The 17,779-nt window shown below is 30.8% G+C and overlaps 1 protein-coding gene and 2 long non-coding RNA genes across 17 annotated transcripts in view; 1 reads left to right on the top strand and 2 right to left on the bottom strand.

Moving 5' to 3' along the window:
• LOC126837817 (uncharacterized) overlaps window positions 1-17,779 on the bottom strand; it is a 76,889-nt gene that overhangs the window by 7,349 nt on the left and 51,761 nt on the right. The gene's annotated exons all lie outside the window — the stretch shown is intronic.
• Window positions 4,639-16,281, bottom strand: LOC126837818 (uncharacterized). Of its 6 annotated transcripts, none has more exons than XR_007685613.1 (13): window positions 16,081-16,281; window positions 13,088-13,147; window positions 12,942-13,035; window positions 11,715-11,814; window positions 10,324-10,437; window positions 10,136-10,216; window positions 9,635-9,829; window positions 9,465-9,544; window positions 9,269-9,388; window positions 8,175-8,286; window positions 7,077-7,883; window positions 6,245-6,618; window positions 4,639-6,148 (listed from the first exon to the last, which is right to left on the bottom strand). It is a non-coding gene; the product is annotated as an uncharacterized LOC126837818 (long non-coding RNA). The 6 variants fall into 6 exon arrangements; XR_007685610.1 differs by having other exon boundaries at window positions 12,942-13,020; window positions 16,081-16,280; XR_007685609.1 differs by lacking the exon at window positions 16,081-16,281 and adding an exon at window positions 13,930-14,074 and having other exon boundaries at window positions 12,942-13,020.
• Window positions 14,199-17,779, top strand: part of LOC126837820 (uncharacterized) — a 107,578-nt gene continuing 103,997 nt past the window's right edge. For 2 of the 3 annotated variants that reach the window (XR_007685619.1, XR_007685617.1), the window contains exons 1-3: window positions 14,199-14,471; window positions 14,699-14,844; window positions 15,408-15,553. This is a non-coding gene — a long non-coding RNA (uncharacterized LOC126837820). The remainder of the gene's footprint in view (window positions 14,472-14,698; window positions 14,845-15,407; window positions 15,554-17,779) is intronic. The other variant, XR_007685618.1, reaches the window with a different exon arrangement.

Genomic DNA, 17,779 nt, shown 5'->3' with positions numbered 1-17,779 from the left:
TTGTTTTAATATAATTTATTGTACAAACAAAATGTTGAAATTCAGAAAAATGTACAACACAATATATTTAATGTATAATATGGACACGTTATGATACATACATATATATATGATCTACAATTTGTTAATACTTATTAATACTACATAGTAGCATTGATTAAATACACTTAATCAATGATAGTAGGTTGTATTATGATTTATGTTTAAAGTTTATCTGGAAACTGACAACCGGTGTTTGTCGGTTCGGGAATTTTTTTCTGCTAGTGTCTATAACATTAATTTGACTATCCTTTTGCACAGTTTAATCGATCCCCGGGACCGGTGGGCGGGACTTCTCGCCTGGCTGACAATGCACATTAATCAATAATCCACCCGGTACCTCCTGACGGGTTACAATGCAATTAATAAATACTATATATATAATAATTGTGCGCCGTGCGGTACGCGCTGGGTCGTCTGGGGCTGCCGCCAGAGTAGAATCAATAATGTGCAAATAAATAACTGGCAACTGCATAATCGAGACACTGCGCTTTCTCTTATAAAAATGTCCTTTTTTTTTTTTTTTGTTATTTCATATCGTGGTAGAATTATTGGCTCTGTGCACATAACGGAACACACTGTAATGAAAAAACATGATTTTATTTTATTTGAAAAAATAACACCTAATAAGTGTTATTTTTCAAACCGAAGTACAACTGTGACTAAAAAAAAAGTCATAATTGCTATGTAAAATATTGTAATAACCACTTTTGAATGTTGTAATATTCTCAAAGTTAATATTGTTTTCTGTACGGCACTTTTATTTATGTTTTTTGTTTAAGCATGTTTATCACAAGTTGCCAAAGACCACTACAGACGTTACCATAATTCTCTTAAAAATCACCCAAATCCCCTAATAAATAATCTCACATTACCCTCAATGCCCAACAACCCACCAAAAAGACTTTTAAAAGGAAGTGGTGCAGAGACCTTCTCACTAACAATTAATTAAAAACGAAGTTAATAAGAGTGTCGTCAGTGGACGGCTTCTCTTTTCATGCTTTCAATGTCTATAATTTACCTGTGTCATCATATAAACTTATTGTACTAAAATTGTATAGATCGTATATGTAAAATAAAGGAAAAAAAAGCATGTTTATAGAATATCATACAAATGTTATATTTCATAAACAGAACAAGACGTGTTTTTTTATTAAATAAATATTAACTATCAGTTTAAAACGTTTTGATTAGAACAAAGGCTCAATTTTACAACTTTTAAATAATTCCATTAACGACATTAACGTCTGCATACTGACAAAAAGACTGTATAATTTATTGCGGTAATTATGAAAAATTGTCCATATCAGTTATACTCTCAAAATGCATGTGAATATATTAATATTAGACAACATTTATACTGTACAGCACTTTATTGACAAAAATAAATAAATTAAAACGCTTATTAGAAATCCCTAAATTATTTTCATTATATTATTATTACGGTAGGTACACGGGTAACTACTAACTAGGGACAGACGATGAACCCTTTATAATCGTATCCACTTTAATATTAAAAATTAATTTTCAAGCACATTATCGTCATTAGGTACAATACTTTTTAATAGTATTTTTTTTATCTGTTTACACTGGACTTCCCTTATTTACTCACTTTTAGCCATAGGCGCAATTTCAATTTTTAATTTGGGGGGGCAGGACATTTTTTCAAAATATATATATAAGTAAATATATTTTGTATTTTAAAATTGTATGCATAACCTAATTTTTTTTTTGGGGGGGGGGCTAAGCCCACCCTAGCCCCCCGCATTTGCGCCTATGCTTTTAGCCCCCACAGAAAAAATAGTAAGCTTCACAAAAAAAGCAAAAAAAACTTGAAATCCGTCCAATAGTTACGCCAGAAAATGACTTCTACGACAGTCATTTTTTTATCAAACTTTCGTCATAACGCGGAGAAAAATAACTTTAAAAGTATTATAATTAGAAAATTTTAATATAATATGTTCACCTTGAAATTAGTAGGCATATGAAAAATGGCTACGAGATACATTTTTTGTAAAATATTGCCTATCCTTTGCCCCTTAACAAATAGCGCTTTCCGTTCCCCCCTAAGTATTCTGTATTATACTTTCTTACTGTGCTATTCATAGGCGGAGATTTCATTAATTTTTTGAGGGGGCTAGCATTTTTCTACCTAAAATGACCCGCAAGGGATTTACACTCCTAAATTATTAATATATAATACTATATAACATTACAAATGTATAAATAAAAATCATAATAATTATAATATAATATTTGTATATTATTTAAGTAAATACATATTATTTTAAGGCAATGTACCTATTCTTAGATCCAAATATATCAATTATTTTTTCTACATCAATATTTAAATCGTTTTCAATGTACAATATGGATGAATTATTAAACCTGTCTTGCAACATACTAGTACGTAACCATGTCTTAATTTTGCGCATAGCTGAAAAGCTGCGTTCGCATGTAGCTGAACTAATTGGCAAAGACAAGGCGACTTGGAATAGTTTGAATAAGCTGGGAAATACATTTTGGGTTAGTGCCTTTTGAATTTTATCAATATTTATTGCGTTTTTTGAAAAATTTATAACTTTATTTGGCACTTGAATTAAAATTAAATGATAACATTATCAAAAACATTGTTATAATGTTTTGCCGTTTTGGAACTGAAATAATTTTCATAATTTATTCTTATTAATAATTTTAGTTTTCATTCCATTAATTAAGGAATTTATTACTTTGATTAGTGATCAAATAATTGGGGGGGGGGCTATTGATAATTTTGGGGGGTGCTAATTCCCCCCAAGCACCCTCCAATCTCCGCCTATGGTGCTATTGCGGATATGTGATAATAATTTCTGTAGACGGTAGACCTGCGACCGTCCCGTCCCCACTGTACTGGCTTTGCGTTTAATAAACGGGTTAACGGGATCAATACGGGTATTGATTTACCTGCACAATATAATGCAATGATGGATTCTGTATGCGCTGTGACCGGTGGGTGGGACGCCTGCCCCGTTGCACGTACAGCCCCACAGCTCACTGCGAATTGGCTGTTTTAGACACACGGTTTGTCGAAAGCCAGCAAAGATTTTCACTCTTGGCTTGCACTCGAATGGAGTGAATCGACCTGAACAGTGGACAAGGGGGGTAGCTTATACAACCCTCTCGTTGAACAGCAGAATAGAGGGCATAGTGTAAAAAAAAATAACAAACAGCCATCCGTTATGTTTGTTCCAGGACATGACAACCCGACACGTCCAGAACCGTCGACTAATGAAAACCAACTGAACGGCAAAGAACATTCACAGTTTCGATCAATCGTTAATCATTGCATTTCGCATTTTAGTCCGAACAATATTTATTTGGGACTTGTCAGTAGATTGAACACAGCTAACATATTAATGTTTGAAATCGATCAACTCTTGTCATTGGCGTAGGCTTTTTGGGTACTTACAAAAGATAAAAGATGTACTTAACACGTTGACCGCCACGGGTTTTTTTACGTTGTTATTTTTAACAGCCATGAGATGTAATTCTAAATCTCAATTTTTTTCAAAAAATTGGTTGTGAGATTTTTTTTAGAGATCTCATTCACAATTATTTTCGATTGATGAGATTTGTACAGTGTTGCCACTTTCATTCGGTCTTTTTAGCAAGCGTCTAGCATTATCAGTTTTTTTCTATGATTTTTTGAAATGTATGTATGCCATGATAATCTTATCATTGATCCATTTGCATATTTTTTTGAAAATAACGTAGCTAGATAATGAAATAGCATAACTTTTGTTAAAATACGTACTGTGTTACAACTTGCATAATATAATATTGTTCGTATACAAAATACAAATATAATGGACACTAACGATAGAAATCAAATTTTAAATTCATCATTTGACTATTCTCCATAAGATGACACGGATGATGATCCAAACTGGGGATATAATATTGAAGTTATCAATTTAGAATTATAGTTTTTATTTTAAAATAAACAATTTGTTGAGATTTAATCTAAGATCTCATTTGATGGTTATCTTTGGTATGATATTTATTTGAAGATCTCGCAGTAGTAGTAATATCGATAATTTTACAGAAAAGTGACATCCTACGGCCACGAGATATAATGCGAAATCTCAGCTCTAATTAACTTGAAACTATAAAAAAACTTATTAGAAACCATTTTTTATAAATAGTTAACACATTTTTAAAAAAATCCGAGAAAAAAATGTTCACACATTTTTTGAGTACAATTAAAAAAAAAAACCTTGGCGGTGAGGACAAAGTTTTGTGAGATCTCACTTTAGAGCTCATGGCGATCAACGTGTTAAATGTGATTCATTCGTATATTATGATTATGTTGTTGTGATTTAAATTTTTATGAATATAAACGTTGATAAGTTAGTATAATTTTTTAATTCGCCAATTTCAATATCTCGATAGAGAATTATTATTGGTTTTAATATTAACAAGTTATATATTATGTAAAAAACATTAAAAATTACTTATTTTTTTTTTATAAGAGTGATATTTTTTTACAGAAATAGGCTTGGGACGATAAGTCCTTTTACTATGATTTTTCAATTTAAAAAAAAAAGTCAATACTTTAAATTAACTTAAGCCCAATTATATTTTAATTAATAATAATAATGACGTTTTGTTTACACTTATAATTGTGATTGTATTGTTTTCAAATTTACATGGTATTAAACCTGTCTTCATTAAAATATATTTATAATAATAACATTCATCTCTGCGGTACACAGACCATTAATTACTTTTTACTATTACAGTGATTAAATTAACAATTTATTTATTTATTCGTATGGCACTGCCAGAGGGGTGATAGAACTTTAGCCGTCTAAAGACGTTGCCTGGGGTACACTATGTGGAAGCGTTCTATCATTGTACCACCATAAATTAACAATATATACTAGTTATAAAACAACAGTAAAATGACAGTCAAAACATTAATTTTTGTTTAATTATAATAGTCGATACTATTCATGAAAATTTTAGTTTTATTTCAGAAATACTAAAGTACATAATATTATCTCAAATATGTTAAATGTTCCCATGATACAGTACATACAAATTTAATGTAAATTAGTGACGCCGGCAACCTTTCCAAAAGTGAAAAAAAAAATGTCTATATTTACAAACTATAACAACACAACATATCTCTAATTCTTGGTAAAATTTAAGTCGGAAAACAATATTATGTTTTGCTACTTTAATAAATATGTAACATTACAATATACAATTTATGACATAAATAATATTATTGATAATCTAAAATATAGGGTGTACACGGTTTTTTAAATTTCTATACAAATATTTTCTAAATATAATACCTAGTAAATTTTGATAAAATATAAAGTGCAATTAAAAAATTTGATAAAAGATATTTGATCGCCCCAATTTTTATTATTATTTAATATAATACAACAATAGCGTGTCTAGTAAGATCAGGCGCTAAATGAAAAAAAAAAAAACGCTTGAACCGACACTACAGGGGAACATGAAAAATAATTTAATTAATTAATATGAATAAATAATATTAGTATTAACAACAAATCGATTCACATGAATGATTTTCAGATATATCTGCGTCAATGGTAGTTTCGGACTCTTTGCAGAGTCCATCTTCAGGGTAATGTCACAACTGTTTCGCTGCCGTGACTGTACAGCGGAATAGTCGTGACATAATGAGTCGGAAACGTCGGTAAACAACTATTTACGCGGATATATCCGCAAATCATTCATGTGATATTTCAATCCGCGAAAGTTTCAACACATTACACATTCATAACAAATCATTGTCATTACGAAGCCACTCTGACAATTATGTACAACTAAGGGGGTTATTATTAAAAACATTAAATACAAAAACGTATTGTTATTGGGTGAGAGAATTATTTGGTTGCAACAGCTGTCGACTGTTTGTTCGGATTCACTGCGGCTGTTCTCTTTGCTAGTTCCCTCTTGCGTTTCCTGATCTTCTTTCTCCTGCGATCCAGCACTACAATGCGTGCTTTGTCCGTGGTGTAATCTTTTTGAAGTTTGTTGATTTTATACAAAAAAATCACTGCTTGACGTTGAGCCGAATCCATCTCTGGTGCTAAAATAGAAAAAAAAAACGTCAACATTAATATCGTAACAAACGGTATGTCACGGTTAGGTATAATCAGCGATAATTATTTTAAGTTATACTTACTGAACGTAACCAGCGGTTTACCATCTTTAGTAGGAATTGTTATTTTGCTATGATTGTACCGTTTGCTTTCGGGTTCTAAACAAATTAACCTTAGACGAACTTGGTTCGTACAAACCGCTACCGCCTCAGTTTTGGAAGGCGATTTGGACTCGTAGAAATGATGTTCGCGATCGGGTTGCTGTTAAGGTTGATGGCGCATGGCGTTGAAAAACCCTTTGCTCGTGCTAGGCTTGTGTATGTCGCAATCAACGTTTGGATTCTTCACCCCGTTTCTTCAGCAACGACGACAGTTTTTTGTCATCAACGATTCTTCTCTTCTTGAGCTGGATCTGCTCGTCTTCGGACGACAGCGTTGACGACAACGAATGGTAATACTGAATAAAAACAAGAATAAAATGTATTCGATTATTAATTTGGCAAAACATCACGAACTATCTGTGTACAACTATCAATTACAGATTAGTAATCATATTGTTCATGAATAAAAAAAAAAAATTAAGACAAAAAGTGTTTGATGGCATTTTTTGAATTATTCTATTAATTCTTTGTGAATCCCTGAATTATTTATGGATAACCAAATTATTTGGATAATTCATTATATTCAAACATAAAATTAAAGCCACCCAATACTTAAACAAGTTTATTGCTTTTTCAGATATCTCCATAACAATAAAATACCTAGTTAGTTTGAACATTTAGTGAGTTGAAATTACTGAACAATATAAAAGGAATTTGACTAGTCATTAAAAAAAAACCCCAGAAACAGCTCGATTATAATATATATATACATATAAATACACACATTATTAACAAAAGTATTTTAATAGCTCACCATTGGTAGTTCCTCTTCGATTTTTGGTTTGGCTGTAATTTGGTTAGCAGAAGCTTCTCTTTGGATTTTTTAAATAATGGCGTTTTTCCTCAATCATTTTCCTTTTTTTTTAAACAGTAGCTTCTTTAAATTCCTTTTTAACCTTGCTGTCCTTAGGAAGATCTTTTGATTCAGCCAGTACAGAGTCACTTTTAACAGTAGATTTGTTTCGAGCACTATTACCAGAACAAGTAATTGTTTCTTCTATTTTCGTTTTACTTGGCTTTTTAGTCACAGACTCAGTAGCCATTTCCTTTTCTTTCAAAACGATTTCAGACTTTTCTTTTTTTCTGTCAACTTTGTGTGGAATTTCAATGTTGTTCTTTAATGTTGCTGCCACCTTCTCTTCTACCCTTACGGTTTTCAAAGGCTTTTTTTCAGACAAACGGTTCCGTTTTCTTTCCGATTGTTTCAGGCCTGTATTTTTTCTTATCTACTTTCTTAGCAACATGTTTATCACTACTCTTCATAGTTAAAGCAACCTTGTCTTCGACTTTTAAAGTTTTGGAAGGTTTTTTTGGTGTCACCGGTTCTTTGACAATATCGGCTTCCTTTATGAAAGTTTCTATTTTTTCTTTTTATTCCTTAGGTTCTAATTTAATGGCAATAGTCGTTTGCCTGTTCTTATCAAAACTGCTAGAGGGTAACGCTTTATCCACATCATGAATGATACTGCGACTAAATCTGCTTCCAGATCTCACTCCTCTAAGATGACTTATCATCAAGCAGCCGAGTTTTTGGTAGAAATCTTCAATACTATGTAGATACCTAGTACAAACAAAGTACTTATTATCATTCGCTGTTCATCAAATTAATTTCACATACATCATAACTCGTATTGTAATAATTTTTAAGTATAAATTCAAAGTGCATTAATTTTTTCGGTTTTATAAAAACATTTATAAATTATTAATTGATTTTTTCCAAACAGGATGTTATATTATTATTTTTAAGTTTACAAGGGTAGTTCTTTTTTTAATAAAGTTACACGTTTATTACAATATTGTTTATTTGTTCGTGGTATACTAGCGATATTTAATATTACAAACATACACTTACTGTAGGTAATATTGTTTGACAGAAGAAACACGGTTTGTGGCCAATCCTTTGTGCCAGTTATCCACTGTTAACATTTACTGACTTTGTTAAAACCGCCCAAGTTAATGACAACCTAAAACATAATAAAACACTTAGAATACGACAACTGAATTCTATATTTTATATACACATAACACATCATTGTTACAATTTCTGTACAAATAGTTATTTAAATATATTTAAAACTTAAGTATCCCGTTAAAGATAATTTATTTGTCCATAAATATATCAACTATTTTAATACTAGTATAAATCGAATTTAATAATTTCATTTAGTTTAGTAATTTAAAAAATGTTTGAATAATTTGCATACATCTTCGGACTGACAATCCGTTCCGGACAGCGAATTCATCTAGAAACAATCTCATGATGGCAGAGTTAGACCTTCAAGACCCGTTAAGCCACATCATGATATTATAATAAACATTGCATAAGATTCATCAATCAATATCAATCTATCATGTATAACTTAATAACACACCAAAAGCAATTCAAACATATATTTTCTTCGAATCTATTTTGAAAATTGTGTCAACATAATAAAACACTGTATCAGTTAGTTTTATTAACAGCTACTGTACTGACAATCATTAAACACCCAATTGAATGTTCAATAGATTCTCTTTACGCTAACGTGTACTTTAAGCTAAATTAAATATCGATTAAATACCTTGAACAGTTTGTACATATCAACATTTTTGTCGTTAATCATGGGTGCTTGGTTTTTATAGGTGTCCCTCGGACATCCATAACATTGAATAATAGTGCCCAAAAGGGTCTTCAATAGATTCTTAATTGGAGTTCTAAGAAATGTTGATAATTTTATTGTAAACAGATAAAGGATAAAAATAAATCTGTAGCATTATAACAGAACATGATAAGTCAAAGCGGAATTATCTGTAAAAGCGGTTCAGTTATTTGACTAACAATGTTAACAAAGATGGAAAATTATATTTCAAACGTGGAAAAAAAGAATTACCTAAAATTTATAAAGAAAACTAACTAACTTCTGCCTTAATTACCAAACAGAAATGTATTAAATTTTAATTTTTTACATCAATATTATAACGCCTTCACTGTCATGACACAGTTTTTTTCGAGTCCAAACAGTAAGTCACGGTCCTAATGTGGCCGAAGTTCATCTTTGTCCAGATATAAAATCGCTTTTTCAACAGCTATAGAAATTTGAATTGTATTAACGAAAAGATATTTATAAAAATAAAATAACAATGCTATAATTATAATAAATACCCGTTTTTAAAGTAGGATTTTCTACTTTGGGGGCTATTTCTTTTGTAAATTCTGTAATTTCTTTTTTCAAAACTGTACAGCTGCAAATGGAAGTGTTGTTATGGTTAATTTATAAAAATAAACACATTAATAGGTTATTAAATTCAATTAGAATTATTTCATCAACTCACTATTTTCCATCTTTAAAAGAACGAACCAAGTAGTCTTCCAAAACGTTTGTTTTGACTGCAAATTGTGCAGTAGGCGCTAGCACTAACCCGGGAAACCAATTGTCTCTGACTTTTTTTTTGTTATTGAACTCTATGCACACCATGTTACCAATGTCTTTTTCTTCCATTTCTAAAATGTCTTCCTCTCCACTTTCCCTGTAAAAAATCAATCAAAATAAGATTATTCACACTACATAAAACCTTTTGTTAAAACTTAAAATCATTGAATACAATACCTAACTATTGAAATATAAAAAAGAGCATCAATTGTTTAAACAATTAAGATTATTTAACAGCTAAACTAAGTTTATTTAAATTATTTAGTATACAGTTAAGAATTAAGTAAAAATAAATTGTACAAAGATTTTTTTGATAAAAAATAAATATTGAATACATTTAAAAGTCTAAAATATCAAAAATAATAACTAATAAAATAATAAAACTCTTAGAAATTTGTCGTACCAACAGTGTTTTGACAATAGTCCTGTATTTTTTGAATTGTTCCTTCTTATAACTCTTTCTTTTCATTACATTTGCACCAATCTACAAAAAAAGAAACGCATGTTTTCTTGATCATACTAAATTTTGATTTAGCACATATTGCTAAAACACAAAACCTGTATATGTATATATATATATCATAAACTAACCTTGCATTTTACTGATTTTGAGATTTTCCTGATCTTTGCATCACAAAATGCTCCTTTATACTAGGCACTGACCTCAGTACCGACAGCAAGAAGTGGAGGTTCGACCAAATTCACCTAATCACATAAAAACAATATTAGACTACATCAAAAAATAAGTTTGTAAGAGTTAAACAATTGCATTAAAAAAAAAAAAACTATAATGCTTTCCAATTAGAATATTTATAATTATATAAAAATATAACAATAGCATGCATTGAAAAGTTTGCTGGACTTAAAATATAGATTGTGAAGCCTAAATAAAATAGTGTACCTTGATGTTTTTAATAAAAATGTCAAATTATGTGTTCACATTACTATTTTACCTTAGAGTAAATAAAAAAAATGAAAATAGTTTACTAAAAGTATGTGTTCACACTTAACGTAACAATATAATCCAATAAGATATTTTTACATAATTATATTTAAACTGTTCAGTATCAAAAACACGTACATATATTTATAATTTGTAAATAGCGTATTAAGGAAATTAATTATAAACTATACACCATTGTGTTAAGATAAAAAAAAATTCACAGTCACAATTATAAGTATTGTATGACTTAAAACAATTAATACATTAACATGACAGTTGTGTGTTAGATTTCATTAAAATGTAAAGAAGAAACTCACAATTATCCATTAAACAATTATTGAGGTGTTACACCAATAGAATAATGTAAAAAATTAGTTTTTTGTACATAAATAATAAAATGGAAATAATAAGGGTGCAAATCTTTGGTTGACAAATAGTACTCAAATTATATAGTATTTCTCAGAATTATACTCCGGTCGAATAATATCCCTAGTCTTAATCAATTGCTTTCAAAAACCTGAGTACCTTGCGGTCGAGTGAGTATTCCCAAAGAAAGATTTCCGAATGACCATTTATACAGTTTAAATAGTGGTAGATTATCATTATTACATTAGGAGATTATCTTTTTACAGTGGTAGGTGATTTTGTGAGGAAGGAAAGTAATGCTAATGGTCATTATCATAATTTGATATCTGCTTGCCAACTACATAGAACCTAGAGACCACCACTGAAAAACCCCAACCATTTATAAATATTGATATTATTGTACATCAATAACCATTTTAAATGAACAAGAACCAAAATATAAACAAATATTGTTTGCAAAAAAAGCAATTGAATTTAATGTTAGAAATCTCCAACTACAATACTAGGATATTATAAAATTACCGTTATATTATGGGTTTTCAATATTGTAAGTAGTTAAGGGTTAGTTTAAATTATTCCTATTATTATCTGTTTGAATACTTATTTAACGGTTTGGCATAAACTTCCTGCAATACCTTTTTAAATTAATTAACTTTCAACAATAAATACTAACCATGATGATTTTTGTGTTTGTTTTCGTGCACAATATTATTACTAATTTACAGTCGCGTCCGTTAAATCAAATTATAATGTATATTGAATGTGATTTTGATCTGTAAAAAAACAAAAATTCAAAGTTTATTTATGGTTATATAATAATGTTATTATTTATAATGATTGAATTTATGAAACTTCTATAAATTTCAAGTAATGTCAAGTAGGTATCAAATTATCACATATTATATGCACATTATAATCATTCATAATATCATACAACTAAAGCTCGAGTTGATTTTGATAAAAAATGGTGGCTTCTTGGTATTTCTAATACAGTTTGTACATATTTAATAATATGGTTTATAACTTCTAGGTAAACTTTAGTGTAAAATACAATATAAATGTGTAAGACATATTATATAGTGTGCAGTTGTTTATCTGTAATTGGGTTAACTACTAACAAACTTAGTAACTACAAAGCTATAAAATATCAAAGATAAGAAGATAGTGTCGAAAAGTCTGTGGTAGATTAATTGCCCAGCAGGCAAGATACAAGTGTTTCATTTCCAGTCATGCTGATAATTTTTTTTATAGTTTTCCGAGTCATCAACATATTGTCTAACTTAGAATAAGCTTAAAGCAAACAAATGTCAAAAACTTAGCTATATTAGTTATTAGGTATGTATGACACACGCAGAGATGCTTGGGGATTCGTCAATATTTGTTACTATATTATCCTAATTTTTAATTAATTAAAATAAATTGACAATGCTTTTGACTGAAAATCACAAAAATATTATGTGTCAAGTTTACTATACATGATGGACTGCCATAGACTACTCTACAGAATGGAACTATAGTATACATTTATCATTCTTGTAACGTTAGTAATTATGTCACCGAAACAAATATAATAGTATAGTTGATGCAGTAGCTTGGACTTATCATAAATTTATATTTTAAAATACATACGCTTTAAATGTTAAGATTTTTATCATTAAATTTATAGGCTAGTTAAAACTAATAATTGTTTGCAATGCCTAATCAAATACTGTACTAGAAAAATAACAGTTTTTTGGAAACAAATTCGAGAAATATTATAAAGATGGATACAGTTGTGCGTTAAACAGTCAATAGACAATCGGTTATCAAGCGGACAAAAAAAAGTGTTGCGTTGAAATGAAAAACAGCACTTAGCCGAGCATACAAACAATTTACACAATATTAGATTCATTTTACTCACCATATAATGCCGCTTCTTGTTTTCTAGTATAAGAGATCGACCGACGAAGTCATCATAAACGTGGACGATGCATTTGGATCTAGAAATCAAAAAACTGAAATGATGCGATGGAATTTCGAACGTTTATTGTAGATAAAACGTATTACCTTGTCCGAAAAATAATTGCGTTTTAGTTGTTACCCGCGTTAATTCGTATCTCAAATACACTGTAAAAAGAAAATTTAACGACTTTTTTTTGTACTTTAAAGGCCAGCTAAAGCCACTTATAGTAGGCGGTAGCTGTGTAGGTAAATACAAAATGTATTTAATCAATGGCTATTAGCTGAAGACAATTTATTAAACGGCTCATTTACATTTTACACTAATCGTCAATCGACGACGATTTTGATAACCGAATGTGGCCAAAACATAGACCTATAAAGAAATGGACTGAGAGTAGAGAGAGAGATCGATATCGTTATAAAGAGACAGAGATATTTGTTAGGTATGGCATTGAAGAAAATATAATATCACGGAAAAATAGTAACATGATAATACCCGATAACGAAATTTTAATATTTAACATATTTAATTAATTTTATTTATAGGTTTATGGGCCAAAACACTGAACTCAATATATATTTTTCAATTCATAATTTTTTAAAATAATTATAAACATTAAAAATTGTTTTTATGATCTGGTAACGAGTATCGTGTGACATAGTTAAAATAAATGATATACTCTTTGACTTTCAAATATGAGCGGGCTGACGGTAAACAGCAAAACCAATTGAAATATTGAATTATCGAATATTGCACTGCAATACATAAATATCGAATTTATTTATAAAACTTTTTAACCTATACACCTTATAAACCTCATACCTCAACTTTTTCCTTATATTTGTTTTAATTTTTTTTTATTGCAGTGCCTATTGTACATGTTATATTCGCATTTTACTCGTAACTTATTTTCTTATCGTAATGCTCCCTTGCGAGCCGTACGTACCTATACTTAAAAATAAAATTCCACATATTATTATAACAAAATAGCGTACGAAATGTCCGTTATTATTTTGCCTACGGTATTTATTGATTATTATTTTGATCGTGTTATACTCGACTGAATACTTAAAATCCGTTTAGCTGTGTACAATAGCCTACACTCTATATCATGTTGAGTAGCTGTATTGATTTTAGTGCCCGGGCGCGCTATAGTCGAGTCTCAGTTTCCGTGAAACGTACTATAGTTTGAAGTTTCACACTCGTGCGGTATTGATTAATTTATGTACCTATAGTCTACAGATGGGCGATGGCGAATGCCGGATGCCCAATTAAATATTAATACATTTCTCAATTTCTAATATATTTATTTGTTGTTATTGTTAACTTTTGCACCGGTTTGTTTGTGCGATTTTTTATTTCAATTATGAACAATTCAAAAAGTGTTTCATACCGCAAATGTGGTGTGAAATACCGTAAGAATAGAAATTCGCTACATTCAGCTAAATATGTAATTAGTCACTTCACGTTACCGAAGGACTCTGAAAGGTTAGAATATTTAAATTAACTTCGGTATTCTTATTGTCTTCTTTCTACTTCTGCAATTCGCTATTTTTAATCAAATGCGGAGACCGTTTGACTGCGTATTGAGTGTTGGATATTAATAAGACAGCGGTAGACAGCACATGACAAGAATGCCTTACCTTTTTAAAATATTAAATAATGTAATATATCACATAAAGTATTTTATACTGATATACTTTTTATTGTTCTAGACGTGCGATGTGGATTGAGAATTGTGTCCCCGAACTGGCTGACAAAAACGTTGTCGTTAAAGATTATTTTGAAGACAAAAATATGGTCCTGAATGTTAATCGTAGAAACAGGTTAACAAATAATGCTGTCCCTACCCTCTTTAACGGTAAGATATTTGTAAAATTATTATCAATAATATTTTCTAGATAGTAAAAAATATATACTGTGTATAATATATTTGTATATTGTATTTGTATTATATTTTTGTAAGGACTAACGATTATTGGCGTAACTGAATTAGGTCATAACCATAGCATATTAGTAGTATTATTTTTATTTGCGCATACTTCTTCTTCCGCCCTAACTTTTAAACTTGTATAACTTTGAAAAAAAGTGGTTCAAAACTGGTTATCAACTAGTCAACACTTTAGGTAAAATATTCTTAATTTAATAAAACATAAACGTTACCTTTTTGAGTTTCAAAAGTTGATATTAAAAAAACAATTTGGTAGGAACATACAAATTTGTAGAAAATATTTTTAAAATTAAAGAGTTACAAGTCTTTTGAAGGGCAAGTGGTGATTATAATATAAAATTAATTTTATTATTTATTATATTTGTATTTAAAGCTTCTATTTGTTTGTTAATGCCTTACCTTTTTAAAATATTTAATTATGTAATACATCACATAAAGACGTATTTATACTGATATACTTTTTATTGTTCTAGACGTGCGATGTGGATTGAGAATGGTGTCCCCGAAGTGGCTGACAAAAACGTTGTCGTTAAAGATTATTTTGAAGACAAAAATATGGTCCTGAATGTTAATCGTAGAAACAGGTTAACGAATAATGCTGTCCCTACCCTCTTTAACGGTAGGATATTTGTAAAATTAATATCAATAATATGTTCTAGATAGTAAAAAATATATCCTGTGTATTATATATTGTAAGGACTAATGATTATTGGCGTAAATTAATTAGGTCATAACCATAGCATATTAGTAATATTAGTTGATATTAAAAAAAACAATTTGGTAGGAACATACAAATTTGTAGAAAATATTTTTAAAATTAAAGAAGTTACAAGTCTTCTTTTGAAAGGCAAGTGGTGATTATAATATAAATTTAATTGTATTATTTATTATATTTGTATTTAAAGCTTCTATTTGTTTGTTAATGAGGTATTTTTATTAAAAGAGTTTTTTTAAAAATTTTGTATAGGAATTGAACAGCTATTTATTAAAACATTTGTATTTAACTGAAAATGTTTTAAAACATCTAAAAATATATGGTTGAGGTGTATAAAACTGATTTAATAAATAATGTTCACAGCTTAGTTCAACTGTAGATTTTTTGGAAGTATGGACAATTTTAGTGCATTTCAATTTTAAATTAGTTACCGTCTCACTAGCTGTGGTGGTTTTATTTTCATTAGCATGTCATTCTACTTAAAAAACATAATATTTTCCTTCAGTCGCCACTAATAAAATAACTTCCTATTTTCCATTGAATTTACACTAGCACCATCTGAATCAACACTTTTAATGATACCCAGGCACTAGAGGTCTGTGCGGTCCTAATAAAATGGGACCGGACCATGAAATTGAAAAATACTACTTATCCGGACCGGACCGACACGTAAAATATTATTTTGTAACTCGGACCAACCCGGACCGGGTTAAGATAACAATTTTTTTTTTAACCGATAACGCGATAGGCGGCAAGTGATAACGATAATATTATAATCAATACTAGTATAAGTGTATTATGTGTACCGTGTACGACAGACGACAGTTGGTTTTCAGTTTTTACCTGGCGTTAACCGTTTGTCAATCAAATTAACTGTAGTAACCGGACCGCAAAAGTCAGGATCTATAAACAATATACATTGTATATTATACAATAATTATTACTTGACTAAAAGATCATTTTTTTTATATGTATATATATATTTATATATATATATATGGTCAAATGAGATGGGTCATTACTATTTACTCCTTAATAATATGTGATGCTGGCCGCACAATAAATATCATTAGTTGTTGTGTATTGTATACACATTTTGTTAATGTTGGCGTCAATGAGAGGCGATTTTTTTTTGGGCGGGGATTTGTCGCGTGACGTTTTGAAGTGTAGCCGTTTCATTTAATTGTCAAGGACCTGCATAGCCGTGCAACGTTGCACAGCGTAAGCGAAACGTCGCGCAGTAAAATGTTGCAAATTGCATATTTTGCCATCGATCGGCTCTTCTGAAGGTGAAGTTAAATACGGTTAGGTTAGGTTGGTCGCCGGTGTTACGGTCTCGGCCAGTATCGTTACTCGTCGGCCGACAGCGGCATGGTCTGCTGCTTGTCTGTACGCTGTCGGCGGCGGCGTCTCTGATTCGGACGGGCGGGTAGTGGCTGATAAAACTTTAACGTTGCACAGCGTTGCGAAACGTCGCGAGGCAAAATGCATATTTTGTCATCGATCTGTTAGGGGTAAGTTATATACGGTTAGGTTAGGTAGGTCGCCGGCGTTACGGTCTCGGTTAGCCTCGTGACTCGTCGGACGGCAGTGTACGCCGTCTGCGTCTGGTCCCTTCGCCGTCGGCGGTTATAGTGGCGGTGACGGAGGTGTCTGCGTTCAGCCCCCTCGCCGCGCCGTCGGCGTCGGTGGTTGGGGTGACGAAGGCGCGGGGGCGTCTAAGCTTTTACCTGGCGGGTAGTGGCTGATTTACCAAATTATCAGCGCGGCAGCTGTAATAGTGATTATTTTTTATCATCACATGAGTGTAATTCTTTCATTATTCATTATTGCATTAATTATCTCAATATGAGTGACATTACACTATTATCCCTGTGGTCAGGGAAGAAAGAATTCTACCAAAGGCCTCACACCTGCCATAAAAGGCGACTAAAGTGACGTAGAGCCCTCCGTTAAGTGGCCTTTTAACAGGTCACTTCTTCTTGAGACACACCTTCCCCGGCCCGCAATTAGCACCCAGTGCTACTAGTCGGTCCGCGGTCGTAGGGGATCCCTTCGGGACGAACCACTAAAGCCAAGGAACACCTGACATTACACTGAGCCCCCCAAAAATGATGTGGGTGTTTACGT

This window comes from Adelges cooleyi, unplaced genomic scaffold (genome assembly GCF_023614345.1).
Source record: "Adelges cooleyi isolate 19-005CV unplaced genomic scaffold, UGA_ACOO_1.1 ACOO_flye_CR_arks_rails_tigmint_CR_PRNA_3, whole genome shotgun sequence".
Lineage (NCBI taxonomy): Eukaryota > Metazoa > Arthropoda > Insecta > Hemiptera > Adelgidae > Adelges > Adelges cooleyi.
Note: the sequence above shows the minus strand (reverse complement) of the source record. Positions and strands in the feature narration are given on the sequence as shown.